This window comes from Nelumbo nucifera, chromosome 1 (genome assembly GCF_055504915.1).
Source record: "Nelumbo nucifera cultivar China Antique chromosome 1, China Antique-T2T, whole genome shotgun sequence".
Classification (NCBI taxonomy): Eukaryota; Viridiplantae; Streptophyta; class Magnoliopsida; order Proteales; family Nelumbonaceae; genus Nelumbo; species Nelumbo nucifera.
Genome location: NC_142649.1, coordinates 48,548,321 through 48,565,042, shown reverse-complemented (window position 1 = coordinate 48,565,042; position 16,722 = coordinate 48,548,321). Strand labels below are relative to the sequence as shown.

Below are 16,722 nucleotides of genomic sequence, written 5' to 3'. Positions count from 1 at the left end.
CTGACAAAGGGGCTGATCTTGTCACTATGATCACCCACTCAGATGAATTCTTGGATTGTCCCAACATAACCAAGTTTTGATTGAAGGGATGAGAGATTCATCGTATGGATGCCCAAATCTTGCGGAATAAAGGGGCGAATTTCAAAAATTTTTCTCTCCCTTTCAACTGGGAATCGCATTCCCTATTTAGAAAATCATATTTTCAATGATCAATCTTGAACCATAAACTGAACCAGATCGGAACCAAAAGGAGTAGGAGAGGATTATACCTGATACGGAGAAATAATATCTCCCAACAAAGGTGTTCACGCCAAAGGAAGGATCCAAAGACTGCTCCCACTGAAGATGGCACAGTGTAGGATGGAGCAGAATCAACAGTGTTCTTCTCCAAGAACTCTATCCTTCGTAAGAAACAACAGGATGGCACATGAGCACAGCTTCCTATCAATTCTTTCTCAAAGAACTGATGTCAAGATCGAATCTTGACTTCTCCCACAATTAGAGATCGAACTGGATGTCTGGCGGCTGCAGGAAGGAGGCGGCAAGAAAGATCTTTGCAGGGATTGCATAAATCTTTCTTCTGTGATTTCAGCTCTGAAAAGGATCTGATTATGTGATTATGTCTTCTCTAAAGGCTGCTGCCCCCTCCTTTTGTATACCCAAAGGATCAGCTCCTAATCCAATTAGGAGTTGCTAACCCAAATCATATTTGGATCAGACATCCCCTTAGATGATAAGGATAAACCCTTATCTTTTCTACAGATTAGATTAGCCTTCTCCTAATCTCATTAGGAGGTTTCTAGATCTGAATCATATTCAGTTAGAAAATCACATGTGGGAAGATCTTCTACAGTTAGAAAATCCAAAGGACCATCCTTTACCAACCTTGTGATTCAGTCAACACTGATGTGGCCAAGTCGGTAATGCCACAGGCACGTGGGATTAACAGTATCTCGGGCTCTTTTCTTGGGGATTTCAGCCGACGTAGTTTCAGTTATGTTATTTTCTACAGAAGGATGTAGAACATAGAGACCATTGTCCAGTTCCCTGTATGCAATGAATCTGTTATTTCTTTTAATAGTAATCGTATTACTAAAGAAGAAAGAATAACCATATGCACACAGTTTTGAGACAGAAATCAAATTTCTCCTTAAATTTTGTACATAAAGACAATCTTTCAAAACAATTGTTCCTTCTCTAAAAAGTAACTCCACAGTTCCTATGGCTGCAGATGCAACAGTTGCAGTAGTCTCCAAGTAGAGCGTGACTTCTCCTTCACTCAACCTTCTGCTTACCTTCAACCCCTTCAGTGATTTACACGCATGAGTTGAAGCCCCGAAGTCAATACACTAGGACGCAAAAGCTACCAATAAGTTGGTTTCTATAACACAAGTTTCGATTACCTTTCTTGGATTCCAGGTAGGTCGGACAGTTCCTTTTCCAGTAGCCGGTCTTCTTGCAAAAATGACAAGCATCTGATGCCTTGTCCTTCCTCTGTTTCTGTGGTTTGGCAGCCTTCTTCTGGGGCTTTCTCTTTGCCTTCCTTTTCTTGCCCGATTTTCCAGTCTCAACAAGCATGGCAATGGGCTCATCCTTTTTAATCAATTCTTCAGCCCGCTGCAACATATTTCTGAGTTCCTACAAGCTGACGTTCAGCTTGTTCATGATACATGATGAATGGATTAAAGGATGGAGGCAGAGAGTTGAGAATAGCATCGATCTGTGTTACCAGATCCAGCCCGGATCCAAGAGCCTCCAGTTCATTAATATAACCCATCATCCGGAGACAATGGTCGTGAACTTGTTGGCCCTTGGACATCTGCGTGGTCATGAACTGTTTCAAGACCTTCTACCGAGTAGAATGATTCTACTCTTCGTACATTGTCTTGAGACTGTCCAATATGTCCTTGGCACGTTCAATCTGATCGAACTGCCTCTGAATTGGGTTGTCCAAGGAGGCAATGATATAGCAGCGGGCAAGGGAGTTTTTCTCCTCCCATTCTTGGTATTCTCTTCTCCGGGCCTCAGAAGCCCTATCTCCCGGATGATCCGGGGCAGGATTCTTGGCTACCTTATCTAACTTTTCAAAGGTTAAGACCTACATAAGGTTTCTGTACCAGTCGGCATAGTTTGGGCCCTTCAGCTTGTTGTCGTTAAGCAACTTTGCAAATTGTCCATTTGCCATTTTCTGATAAAAGAGCAAACATCAGTCCACAACCTAATTTGATTCATGTTCATTACATAGATATGGATTTTAATCTACATTCCATTTCCATTTATTCATCTCTGAGATTTCCCTCCTTTCTCAGTGACGGAGACTGCGAGTTGTCTCTGGAAATGTGGAAAATCACATAGGTGCATGGAGCCAACTGTTTCAGCTGCATAACCCCACCACCTTTTTGTGAAAGATCATATCCACTCATCACATGAGTTTTCCCTTTGGCCTCTGTCAGACAAGGTTCAGAGCCGTTTTCAGGTAAACCTTTCTGTATAGTGAGTGCTTACCCATCATGTTCGTGAACACCAAGGTACCGTGAGAGAGTTCCCGTTTTCAGGTAAACCTTTCTGTATAGTGAGTGCTTACCCATCATGTTCGTGAACACCAAGGTACCGTGAGAGAGTTCCCACACCAAGGATGAATTTTCACATGCTAATTAGTCTCTATCCTCAAGCCTTGCTGAATTCCAAATTGAAGGATTGATGATTCACTAAAGATAGAGGGTGTTAAAGTTGTAAAAGGAAATGATTCGTTAATATTTTTAGAGCCAATGCTGAATATAGGAGCACTAGGTCGTGGTTCCTTTGGTGGATACTGCATAGTTAAATAATGGTAGCAACAGAGGAGTGACTGTAGCTGGCTGAACAATTGTGCTGGGAGGTGAAATGAAGTGTGGGCCTTAGTGGTGGTTTCTCATAGTTTTTTGTCTAAAAGCTCCTATCAATAGATAAAGGGCCCCCTACCTATCATTTAATTTGAGAGTTTTGGCATTGTTTTAGTTATGTTTTAAGGCTACTTAAAACCAAAGCCAATTATACAATCAAAACATTTAATTTCATTTTAATATTTTTGATATCAAGATTAGATGCTACAGATAAAGCATTTCATATATCGAGCGTTTAAGATATAATATTTTTTTTCTGTAATTAAATTTCATAAGACCAAATTCATCCAATTCCACCTTTCAAAGCTGCATAGGGAAAATGATTGTCTGGATAGAGTTACAAAATCTCGTCCATAGAAATAAAACAAGTTATGGCTAAAAGTAAAAAATAGAAACATCATAATTACTCTTTTGATCCAAGTAATGGAATCAAACAGTTAATGTACCATGAAAATGATTAAGATGGCATGAGGTTGGAAAAATTAATTGATTACCTTGGTTTGAATTCCAAAATTTTCACAAGCTTGCTACTATTTCTGTCATTCCACTGAACCTTCCAAGTTCCACCTTGCTTCTTTGGATTTTTCAACATTCCACCTCTTTGAGACAGTAACAAAAAAGGTCGACTCGTCGTCCTCTTTCCTCTCAGCACCAGCTACTACTTTCTGGGACCCTATCATCCTCGAGGAATTATTTTTGTAGAAATTAGAGTTTGCAACTTTAATATCAAACTTTCACCAAAGAATCCAACCAAGTTGCTTGGTGAGTAGGATCTTCTTGTGTCCAAAGAATTGGGTTTAATCCACTAAGGGAGGACCAAGGGATCATTTGAAACCAAGTAGAGTATTTTCTTTTCTATCAAGAAAAAACTATTACATGTTTTCCTCCTTTTCTTCCTATTTATCTAACCCAAATCAGAACAACTTTCTTGTCTATTACTTTCAACTAGGATTTGGACAAATGTTTAAAGTAATGATAGTGTTTGTCAAATCACTAGAATAATAATTTGCCTTTCAAGAACAGAAATATCCTTACATTGAGAAGATAACCTTCAATACTTGGAATTCTTGGACTTTTTTGTGGCACCAGCGGGTCTTTAGTGTGGCCAAGACCAAGTTAACCATTTTGACTCCATACCCAACTTCAGAAAGAATTTAAAAAAAAATCAACATACAAAATATAAAAAAATGCATAGAAATTCAAAAAATAATTAAACTATTAGAATAAATGGACTTCCAAGAAGGAAGGCAATTATATTAAGTCCGAATAAATACCGAAATAAATCAGAAGTTTCTAATCAAAATAAAAAACTAACCTTAGCAAATAGAGATATCACCAAGTAATAAACATGAACCAAAATATATTTACATTTGCAAAAGATATAAATGTGGGTACCAGGATTGTTTGTAGATACACTTCATATATAGGGTTTCTCTTACTCAGATTTTCATTACAACTTTAGGGCTTAAACACTATATGTCATTGATTATCAGTATGATGAGATGGAGATATTTCCATCAACCTAAAGGCCCAATTATTTACAATTTCTAGTAGATGGAACTTCCTCAATAGTCTCAGATTCTTTGTTAATCTCACAGGGAACAAGAGTGATTGTACGGCTCTGGTATTAAAGCCATAGAGAAAGATAGAGAGAGACTAACCAGCGATTCAATGAGAGAAATAGCTAGAGGATGGAGAAAAAACTCGATGTTGATGTTATCAGCCACTACTATCCGAAGTTTCTAAACTCAACCTTGTTTTCGTGAAACAAACACAAACGATCAAATTAAAGAGAGGGTAAGTCAATAGACGCACATATAAATATTTAGCATACAAGAACCTTATTTAACTTCTGCAAGTGTCTTTCATCGAATCGACCTCTGCAAATCCAAAAATATCTGATCTGGAACTCGGTTTCAAGGAGAATGCAACACGCAAAACACCAAGATTAGAAGAATGCACTAGGGAAGAGGTTGGGAGAGTTATTCACTAATTTGAGTATAATTCTCTATGTGTAGAGATCAAAAGAAATTGGGTGAATTAGGGAGTAAATATTTAGTCGAAGTTGATTATAATGGAGGGAAAAGAGATTGGAAATTTGGGAGTCCCGTCGAAACTGAAAAGTCTCGTAATGGAGGGAAAAGACATTGGGAGTTTGAGAGGCGCGCTATAGTGAAAATTTTCACTCCTTGAATGAAGGACGCAAGTGAGGTCAATTTCGATGAACTATAACCATATAAACCACGGATAACTCTTTAGCTACGGACAAATGACCCATGGCTAGAGATCAGCTTCCTACTTTTTTAACTTCCAACTACGGATAACTAAAACCGGTATCTATAAAAAGGTTTTTGCCACGGAAAAAAGTAATATTCAATTACAGACAAATTAACCGTAGCTAAAGATTATATCCGCGGCAATATCTCATGTTTTAGCTACGGCTTTTTATGTCTGTAGTTACATTGTAATAGCCATAGACACATTTTCTTGTAGTGTTGAGCAGCTTCATCTATCGGGGGTTCTATTCCATGGCAGTTAAGTAACTGCACAAGTTTAACTACTCCTCTTAAGCTTGATTAGAACCAGTTATCAGGGCCAATTCCATTGTAGGTTGGTAATTTGAAATTTCTATAGACCTTATTAAGGGGTAATTCGGTTTCTAGAACCATCTTCTTCTGGAAATTGCACGAAGCTTAATGTTCTTGATCTTTCAAGAAACAATCTATCAAGGTTAATTCTAGAAGAGATTTTTGGTAAGGAAAAGTCAAGCAAGCTTCTACTTATTGGTGGGTTGCCTCAGAGTGTTTCCAAGTGCTAGTCTCTAGTGAGATTGAGGCTTGGACAGAACTAGTGCAAAGACGGATTACTCTTCTTCTCGTCATCTGATGGGTGACGATGGATTTTCTGTTAACCAAAAAGTTGAGCTTCTAGGCTTTCATTGGCAGATTGACAGGAGGTATTGGTGGCTCTGGTGTTGGTGTTGGTGTTGGTGTCGTTAGTTATTGCCTTGGAGGGCAAAGGTGGAGTTACGAGTTTTGAGTTCTAAGATCTCTCTGCCTTTTATTAATAATGGTTGTTGATGGTGCGCGATTTGGCTACTTCTAGCTGGAAGGCGATCCGAACTCCAATTGGGCAGCGAGTTGGACCGTTCTGCAAAACAGTGGATCAGAGAACCCAGGGTAGCTAATCCGGCAAGGTCGCTCCGATGCTTAACTCAGTACTTATGCTGTGAATGCGAGTTGAATGCTTAAGAACTTGAATGCTAGTGAGTAGAATAATCGCGCGTACCTTTTCCTTGAGGTTTCATGTCTTTATATACTGGAGTAGTCATGGGCCTTATGAAAGATCTCTGAGATCTCCGGGCCGTGCAGATAAGGTTTGTTCCGTTTTTGAAGGAGAGCAGTATGTTGATAAGATTTATCGTTTTACCTCCGATTCAAGCGGAGTTAGGACGAGTCTAATCGTGATCCCGAGAAATTCGGGGCCCATTGGGGAGGCCTTTGGAGTCGATCATGTGACGCTTCGGCTCTCTAACCCCGAGCTGCCACTTCGATTCTTTAGTCCCGAACTGGATTGTGTGTCGAGGTGCCTCTACACCGAGGTGGTTTTTTGGGCTGAGGTGGCTGAATACCCGAGCTCCAAATGTTGCGAACTGGGTTCGCTTGACTGAATTGTAACCCCTCGATCAGATCGCGCCTACGTGTCCCCTTCTTGCTAAGTCGTGCCAAATCACCCTTCATCAGTTGTTGTAGTAGAAGGTTGATGCTCATGTTGAATTATAGGAACTCTTTGACCTTTGCTACCCATACTACAATTCCGATGGTTAGTTTTAAAGTTGTTAGTCTTCAAAGTATCATTCCCATGTTTGGTATTGTTAAAGAAAATACCAACCTAATTAAAAATGGATATTGAGTTCAATACTTTTAGATATAACTATAACAAACTAAAAGAAGATTTTGCTTGACAAAGACCTCATCTCTACCCTCTACCACCACCATGCTTTGGACTTTTTGAGTCTTGGCCATCAACTTATCCTTCATCTCATCCTTAATTTGCCTTTTTCACATGGTGCAAACATATAAAAACACTAATATTTGGCATTCATAATCAATAAAAATAAACATCATATGAAATAAAAGTAAAAGTCACCATTAAAGAAATTTATAACATTGAAGTCCAATAAAAACATATCACTAATGGAAAATTTGGTTGTAGCAATAGACAAAACCGTTGCAAAAAGTTCCCATAAACCGTTGTTAAAGGATATAGCAACAGTTTAGCAACGATTTTCTGTCCGTGGCGGATATTGGCGTGGCTAAAACTTATAGCCACGGATATTGTATACCATGTCTATAAATATATGTATAGCCATAGTTTTAACTGTTGCTAATTTAAAACTTTATTGCAACGGATTTATTATGTATCGTTGCTAAAAAATTGATATAGCAAAAGTTTTACATATGGCAAAAGAATATGGGGTATTGATGAATAACTACCAATAGCAACAATTTTAGATAAAACCGTCCCTAAAAGTATTAAATTTCTTTTTTATTATCACGGTTTTTATATTAGTGGTTGTTATAACATTCTTATAGCAATGGTTATGGTAGAAAAACCGTTGCTAAAACTGTTTCTGAATGGAACATTTAGCAACGGTTTGTCAAAACCCGTTGCTAAATGTTTATTTCTCATTTAAATTTTGAGTGAACAGTATTACAATATGTATATATATATATATATATATATTTTCACCATAAAACTATATGATAAAGGAAGTTTTTCCAAATAAAGCATGTACATATTTACACAATATATCGATGGTCTTTGTTCAATATACACATTTTATAAATTCTTTTCCTTACCAAAAAAGAAAAGAGAATTAATAAAATTTTCCTCATTGTGACATCCAGGAATGGGCCCTCATTTTTAGAAGAAATGGGCCCTCATTTTCAGGTTTGAAAATCTCGACTTAAGTCTTTGATTGTGATTCCATTTTTCATTAGATTTCAAAGATGTTAAAGACACCAGTTCTGGAACAGTTAATTCTGATATGGTTCCAACTTTTCTTGCAAAAACATCGGGATACAATCTAAATGATGAAAATGCTGAGTTGGAAGAAGCAAGTTTAGGAGATGATGTAATGAACAGGGAAGCTAGTGTAGTTTTTGAGGATGAAACTGTAAAGTTGTTAGACAGTCTTATATGCCCTTAGCTTCAATCCGATTTGACGTACTTTTGACATTTAGTGTAAATAAATAAAGTGCATGTTTGAATGTAAATACGTTTGACATTTAGCTACAATCCAAGTTGTTAGACAGTCTTGTATGCCCACAGATGATCTGCGCATCCTTTTTTCTTTATTTTTGTTAGACAGTTTTGTATGCCCTTAACTTCAATCAGAATGATGTACTTTATGAATTTATTGTAAATGAATAAAGATACATATTTGATTCATGTTCCCTTGGTATGTTTCTGTGTAATACCCTTAAACTGGACACTTAATGAGACTCGTGTTAGTTTAGAATGTTCACAGCCAGTGGGTCGGTCTGGGGAGACCTATCCTGACAAGGCTAACACTGTAGTGCCACCAAGTCGGTTGGGGTGGCTTGTCTGAGCTGCCAGGGTGAGACCCTAGGCACATACAGTGTAGGATTAATTGAATCTTTGAACTGGACCAGATTTCCAGTATTGCCCTGGACCTTGGAGATTGATGGGCAAAACTGGAAAGTTACACCCGACCCCTAGACTCGATTATGATACTACACTAGGTGTCGGATTGGGCTGTCTTTGATGTACCAATCAGTGAGATCCTTAGCGGGGGTCAAAACCTGGGTATGTTGGGACAGTCCGAGAATTCATCTGAGTGGGTGATCATAGTGACAGGATCAGCCCCTTTGTCGGACAAAGGTAATGATCGGGGATGCACTCTCACTGATGGAAACCAAGACTGCCGGCAGCCGATTTCAACCGTTGAGATTTGTTTTGCAAAATATATTTTATATGAGATATAAAAGTATATATGTATGGTTTCTAAATTGTTTGCAAGAAGGTTTTAATTCCCGGGATCCATATAAGTGGAGAGTGCAACACTGTTCCTTGCAGCCGAGGGAGAGGTCCTCTCTTGTCGGGCAGTGTATGATCATTATGGGCTGAGAGGTTAAGTGTAAGACCATTGAGGTTAATACCTGATGGGCTAATCTTGCATCTGCCCACAGTCCCTGGGTGTTACAAGGTGGCTTGGCCCAGGGACCACTTAGTGTAAGTGTTGGGCCCATAGAGCTCATTTGATGGGTTTCAGGGGGTACACTGTCTTCAGCAGTGCATTCGGCCAGGCCTTGTAACAAAGGCTGGGCTGAACCCATGTGGCTGATGTGTAGATCAATGCTTGGGTCCCACGCCATACAAGGAAGCCCAACTGGGCAGCAATTTGGAAGGTTTTTGAGTACATAACCTTAATGGGCCTTAAGCCCATTTCGAACTGGGCTGATTTGATCAGTCATTTAAAGGGGGCAAATTCTGAAGTGGGTCAGCTAAAAGGATTGGGCTGAGACCCTATCCACTCAGAGAGTCCAAGATCTAAATAAGATTTAGATCTGGAAACCTCCTAATTAGATTAGGAGACAGCTGATCTGATTTGCAGATAAGATAAGGATTATCCCTTATCACTAAGGGACTTCTAACCCAAATATGATTTGGATTAGCAGCTCCTAATCTGATTAGGAGCTGATCCCTTTAAGATTATAAAAGGGGAAGGGGGCGGCAGCCTAAAAACACAACATCATCAACAGCATTCTTCTCTTAAAGAAAGAGAGATTGAGAGATTTCCTGCATACTGCGAATTCTCTCCTGCCGCCACCTTCCTGCCATTGCCATTCCTTCAGTTCGATCTCCAGTTCTTGGGAGCAATCAAGATTGGATCTTGATTTCAATCTTTTGTGAAAAGATTGGTTGGAGCTGTACTCAAGTCGTCCAGTTGATCCTTACGAAGGATCAAGTTCTTTTGAAGAACGTTGCTGATTCTGCTCCACCCTGCACTGCGCCATCTTCAGTGGGAGCAGATTTTGGATCCTTCCTTGGGCGTGAACACCTCCATTGGGAGATAGTATTTCTCCGTATCAGGTATTATCCTCTCCCACTCCTTTTGGTTCAGATCTGGTTCAGTTTATGGTTCAAGATTGATCCTTGAAAATATGATTTTCTAAATAGGGAATACGATTCCCAGTTGAAGGGAGAGATAAAATTTTTGAAATTCGCCCCTTATTCCGCAATCTTTGGGCATCCATAGGATGGATCTCTCATCCCTTCAATTTTATTCAATTCGGTCTGTAAATAATTTTTTTTATTTTTCTAGACTGAATGTATAGGATTTGATCAAGAATGTAATAAATTAATAGAAATAGGATTTCTGTTTTATTTATTTTCTTGATTAAAGAAGAAGGAAGAAGATGGTGGCACTGGAGATTTGCAGATGGAGAAATTGCTTTCTGCGATTTGCTGTTTGTGAAACTGCAACCCTAATGATTAACCTCTGTTTTGCAGGTGGTGCGAACAGTCCATAGTTGATTTGTGATTGCCTAAAATCGAGATTATTAATTTCAGATCTTTCATGAATTAATTCTTGAATTGAAAATTAGTTTCGGACCATTTAGGACCAGATTGGACCAAAACTGTTTGGACCAAATCTAGGGTTCGAAGGGGACTATTTTTTAGTCCATTTTTCTCACACTTGCTGTTCCAAATCTGATGTTCAATTATAGGGGTTATTAATTCGGCCCATCTGTAAAGCCCAGTTTTAATAGGTTAAAACTGCAAAAGCCCACTCTTGTGAGAAAAGCTACATGGGCCGAACTGCTAACTGCAATTCAGCCCATACACCTAGTAGACATTGATTGTTAATGTTATGATTTTTAATGGGCTGTTTAATGGGCTTTACAGTAGTTAATTGATTGGATCAATTCTTCCTTTACATGTGATGTTTGGATGTATGATGTGCTGCGACCATGGGCCATAAGCACTTGGCCCATGATGACTCGTTAGTGGCTCTTGCACACACCATGGCTGAATGCACATCATTGCCATGGTGTCCCTTAAGGTCATTGGATGACCCCTCCTTGCTTGGTGGGCCCCACAACCCTGAAAAGGGATGCGTACGGAACCCCTAGCCGATTAAGGCCCACCAGAAATCTGACTTTATGAAAGTCAATGGGAGCCACTTTGGTTTGACCTAAAATAAGAACTAGGGCGTAATTTAGTTCCCTCCAGCAAATATGAATGCATGAGATAGGGAGATCCATATGATGGACTCTCTAAAGGCCTTCCGTCATTAGCACAATGATGGGTCCTTCAGTAATGAGGAAACACACCATAAAATTGGGCTATCCATTTGTTGTTGGATCTGTCAGAGTGTTTCATAAGATGATAGGGGCGTCATAGACCGATGTGGGAGGGGCTTCACCAGAAAATGGGAACTCTCTCACAGTACCTTGGTGTAACCTGAATATGATGGATGAGCACTCACTGGACAGAAAGGTTTACCTGAAAACGGCTCTGAACCTTGTCTGACAGAGGCCAAAGGGAAACTCATTCGATGAGTGGATATGATCCGTCAGAGAACGGTGGTGGGGTTATGCAGCTGAAACAGTTGGCTTCACGCACCCCATGTGATTTCCCACATTTCCAGAGACATCTTCATAGTCTCCGTCACTAAGAAAGGAGGGAAATCTCAGAGATGAACAAATGGGAATGGAACATAGATTAAAAGCCATATCTATATAGGTAACATGAATCAAACTAAGGTTGTGGACTAACGATTTTGCTGTTTTATCAGAAAATGGCAAACGGTCAATTCGCAAAGCTTCTAGATGATAACAAACTTAAGGGCGCAAACTATGCCGACTGGTACAGAAATCTTATGTTGGTCCTAACTTTCGAAAAGTTAGATAAGGTAGTGAAAAATCCTGCCCCAGAGCGTCTAGGTGATAGGGCTTCTAAGGCCCGTAGGAGGGACTACCAAGATTGAGAGGATAAGAACTCCCTAGCCCGCTGCTTTGTCATTGCCTCATTAGACAACTCAATACAGAGGCAGTTCGATCAGATCGAACTAGCCAAGGACATATTGGACAGTCTAAGGACAATGTATGAAGAGCAGAACCGTTCTACTCGATAGATGGTTCTGAAATTGTTCATGACCGCGCAGATGTCCAAGGGGAAAAAAGTTCATGACCATTGTCCTCGGATGATGGGATACATCAACAAACTCGAAGCTCTTGGATCTGGGCTAGATCTTGGCATGCATGTGGATGCCATCCTAAATTCTTTGCCCTCTTCCTTCAATGCGTTCACAATGAACTACAATATGAATAAGCTGAATGTCAGCGTCCAGGAACTCAGCAATATGTTGCAGAGGGCCGAGGATTTACTCAAGAAGGATGAGCCTATGGTTATGCTTGCTGAAGGTAACAAATCGGGCAAGAAAAAGAGAAAGGCAAAGAAACCCCAGAAGAAAGCTGCCAAACCTAAGAAGCAAAAGAAGAACAAGGCATCTGATGTCTGTCACTTCTGCAAGCAGACCGGCCACTAGAAAAGGAATTGTCCTGCCTACTTGGAATCTAAGAAAGGTAACATCGAAACCTGTGTCATAGAAACTAATATGTTAGTTACTTCTGTGTCCTGGTGTGCTGACTCCGGGGCTTCAACTCATGCGTGTAACACACTGCAGGGGTTCAAAGTTAGCAGAAGATTGAGTGAAGGCAAAGTGACACTATTCTTGGGAACGACTGCAAGTGTTGCAGCTGCGGCAATAGGAACCATAGAATTAGTTTCTAAAGAAGGAGTCCTTGTACTTAAAGATTGTCTTTATGTACAGAACTTGAGAAGAAATTTAATTTCTGTTTCAAAACTGTGTGCTGATGGATATACTGTTTATTTTAGTAATATGATTACTGTTAAATGGAATAACAAATTCACCGCATGCGGGGAACTGGAGAACGGTCTCTATGTTCTACATCATTCTCTGTAAACTAACTTAACCGGAACTACGTCGGTCGAAAATCCAAAGAAAAGGAATCATGATACAGTAAATCTCACGTGCCTCTGGCATTACTGACTTCGCCATATCGGTGTTGGCCGAATCACAAGGCTGGTAAAGGATGGTCCTTTGGATTTTCAAACCGTAGAATATCTTCCCACTTGTGAACCTTGCCTACAAGGTAAGATGATTAAGCAACCATTTGACGGTAAGCCTGAAAGATCTGCAGGCACACTTGACCTAATACATACTGATGTATGTGGTCCTCTGAGTGTTAGGACACGAAATCAACATGTGTATTTCATCACTTTTACAGATGATTTTTCATGATATTGGTACGTGTACCTAATGAGACATAAGTCTGAATCCTTTGAAAAGTTCAAAGAGTTCAGACAGGAAGTCGAGAAACAGTTGGGGAGAGAAATTAAGGCCCTTCGATCAGATCGAGGTGGAGAATATCTCTCTGACGAATTCAGGGACTACTTAAAGGACAATGGGATAGTATCATAGTTAGCTCCTCCTGCTACAGCACAACTTAATGGTGTTTCAGAGAGGAGGAATAGGACCTTGTTGGACATGGTCTGGCCACTTCTCATATGCTCAGAATTACCTACATCCTTTTGGGGATATGCATTAGAGACTGCTATCTATGTACTGAATCAGGTTCCAATCAAATCGGTTCCAAAGACTCCATATGAACTATGGACTGGAAGGAAGCCAAGTGTAAGACACTTGAAGATTTGGGGTTGTCCTGCACACGTTAAAAGAACAAGTGCGGACAAGTTGGAATCCAAAACCAATCGTTGCCTATTTATAGGCTACCCAAAAGATACGGTGGGTTATCTATTCTATGACCCAAGTGAGCAGAAAGTGTTCTGCAGTCGAAACGCCCAATTCTTAGAAACAGAATACATCCTGGACACCCATCATCAGGAAATAGTTCTTGATGAGGAGAGCTCAGGAGCAGTGGGAGATGTCCCACAAGTTCAAGGTAGTGACCAACCTAGAAGGTCCACCCGGGTATCCAGACCACCAGTCCGATATGGTTATGACTAGGATAGTTACCTAGTGGAAGCCTTGACTAGTGAGGAGGATCCCGTAACTTACGCGTAGTCTATGTTAGACATAGATTCCCAGAAGTGGGTGGAGGCCATGAGAGCTGAGATGGACTCGATGGAGACCAATGGAGTCTGGACTCTAGTAGATCCGCCCTCCGGGGTAAAAGCAATTGGTTGCAAATGGATCTACAAGAGGAAGAAGGGCCCCGATGCAGGATTGAGACCTACAAAGCTCGTTTGGTGGCGAAAGGGTATACTCAGAAAGAGGCATCGATTATGAGGAAACCTTTTCGCCCGTGGCCATGCTTAAATCCATTAGGATCCTGCTAGCTGTAGCAGCATACCATGACTACGGGATTTGGCAGATGGATGTCAAAACCGCGTTCCTGAATGGAGATCTTAGTGAAGATATCTACATGTAGCAGCCGCAAGGCTTCATTGCTGCTGGTCAGGAACACATGGTATGTTAACTCAATAGATCAATATATGGACTTAAGCAGGCTTCTAGGAGTTGGAACGTCCGTTTTGATTCTGCCGTCAAAACGTTTGACTTTGAGTAGAATCCAGATGAGCCATGTGTTTACAGGAAGTCCAGTGGGGATAAGATCACCTTTTTGGTGTTGTACGTGGACGATATCCTACTCATTGGGAATGATGTAGGAATGTTGACTTCGGTCAAGGTATGGCTATCACAGCAGTTCTCCATGAAAGATCTTGGAGAAGCTTCATATATACTGGGTCTTCGACTCTATAGAGATAGATCAAAGCGGATAATTGGATTATCCCAGGCTACTTATATTGACAAAATTGTCAAAAGATACAGCATGGAGAACTCCAAGAAAGGAAACGTTCCTTTCAGGCACGGAGTCACTCTCTCCAAGAAAATGTCTCCCAAGACTTCTGAGGAGATTAAGGGCATGAGAGACGTTCCCTATGCCTCAGCCGTAGAGAGCATCATGTATGCCATGCTGTGCACTCGCCCGGACATTGCTCAGGCGGTGAGTGTGGTAAGCAGATTCTAGGCCAACCTAGGGCAGGAGCATTGGACTGCTGTGAAGAACATACTTAAATACCTTCGAAGGACAAAAGAGTTTTGTCTAGTATTCGATGGTAGTTCACTACAAGTTCTAGGGTATACCGATGCCAATTTCCAGTCAGATCCAGATGATAGAAAGTGTACATCTGGGTATGTTTTCACGATAGGATCGTGTGTTGTTTGCTGGGAAAGCATCAAACGGGGGTCCACTACAGACTCCACAACCGAGGCCGAGTACCATGTACTACGGGAGATCGCTGGTACAGGGGACGTCCTAATTCAGAAGGTAGCATCAGCGGATAATGTGGCAGACCCATTGACTAAGCCACTGACACAGAAGGTGTCTGAGAAACACGTGGAAAGTATGGGACTCCGGCTTGTACCAAATTGGACCAAAGTGCAAGTGGGAGCTGTTAGACAGTCTTGTATGCCCTTAGCTTCAATCCGATTTGATGTACTTTTGACATTTAGTGTAAATAAATAAAGTGCATGTTTGATTCATGTTGTTTGGTTTAATTCTGTGTATGACCCTAAAACTGGACACTTATAGAGACTCATGTTAGTTTTAAATGTTCACAGCCATTGGATAAGTCTGGGGAGATTTATCCTGCCAAGGCTGATACTGGTGTGCCACCAAGTGTTGGGATGGCCTGTCTCGACCATCAGGGTAAGACCCAAGGCATAGATGGGCAAAACTGGAAAGTTACACCCTGACCCCTAGACTCGATTATGATACTTCACTAGGGGTCGGGTGTAACTTTCCAGTTTTGCCCATCAATCTCCAAGGTCCAGGGCAATACTGGAAATCTGGTCCCGTTCAAAGATTCAATTAATCCCACACTGTACATGCCTAGGGTCTCACCCTGGCAGCTGAGACAGGCCACCCCAACCGACTTGGTGGCACAACAGTGTCAGCCTTGTCAGGATAGGTCTCCCCAGACTGACCCACTGGCTGTGAACATTCTAAACTAACACGAGTGTCATTAAGTGTCCAGTTTAAGGGTATTATATAGAAACATTGAAAGAATGGTAGGATCCATCTAATGGATGCCATAAAGGTTGCGGAATGGGTGGGTGAATTTCAAAAATTTTCCTACCTTCTCCCAACTGGGAATCATATTCCCTAAATTTAGAATACAATATTCAAAGATCCTACTTGAACCATAATCAAACCAGATCTGTACCAAAAGACAAATGGGAGGAATATACCTGATCCGGAGAAGCAGTATCTCCCAAAATTAGTGTTCACGCCCAAAGAATGCACCAAGATCCGTTCCCGCTGAAGATGACACAGTTGAGGATGGAACAGAACCAGCAGGGTGCGTCCTACACACTGGATCCTTCACAAGAATCCTCTGGATACACTAAACACCAAATCCTTTTAGTCTTTGTTGCAAGACTAATGTCAAGAACAAATTTCTTGACTTTCTATTTCTGCAAAGATCAAATCTTGCAAAGGTAGATGGCGGCGGCAAGAGGAGAACTCCAAGGGCGAAAAAGGGCTGAACTGCTTCTTCTTCTTTCTCTGGAGTATGAATGAGATCCTATCTCAAATCGCAGGAGATATCCTATATCTCTTCAAAAGGTGGTTCGGAATCTGATGATTTCTCTCTCTTAGGGTTTCTCCTCCTTTCTTCTTGATTAAGAAACCTCCTAATGAGGAGTTATCCCAATCCAAATCAGTATTTGGATAGGGGATTATCTTAATCCTATCTACAG

General features: G+C 40.7%; 2 long non-coding RNA genes across 2 annotated transcripts; both read right to left on the bottom strand.

Moving 5' to 3' along the window:
• Positions 1-1,130: 1,130 nt before the first annotated feature.
• LOC148803225 (uncharacterized) lies at positions 1,131-2,547 on the bottom strand. Its single transcript, XR_016081458.1, has 3 exons — positions 2,103-2,547; positions 1,404-1,638; positions 1,131-1,304 (listed from the first exon to the last, which is right to left on the bottom strand). It is a non-coding gene; the product is annotated as an uncharacterized LOC148803225 (long non-coding RNA).
• A 109-nt stretch (positions 2,548-2,656) lies between these two features.
• On the bottom strand, positions 2,657-5,054 carry LOC148803224 (uncharacterized). The gene is made up of 3 exons (XR_016081367.1): positions 4,544-5,054; positions 3,918-4,023; positions 2,657-3,555 (listed from the first exon to the last, which is right to left on the bottom strand). It is a non-coding gene; the product is annotated as an uncharacterized LOC148803224 (long non-coding RNA).
• Between the last annotated feature and the right edge of the window lie 11,668 nt (positions 5,055-16,722).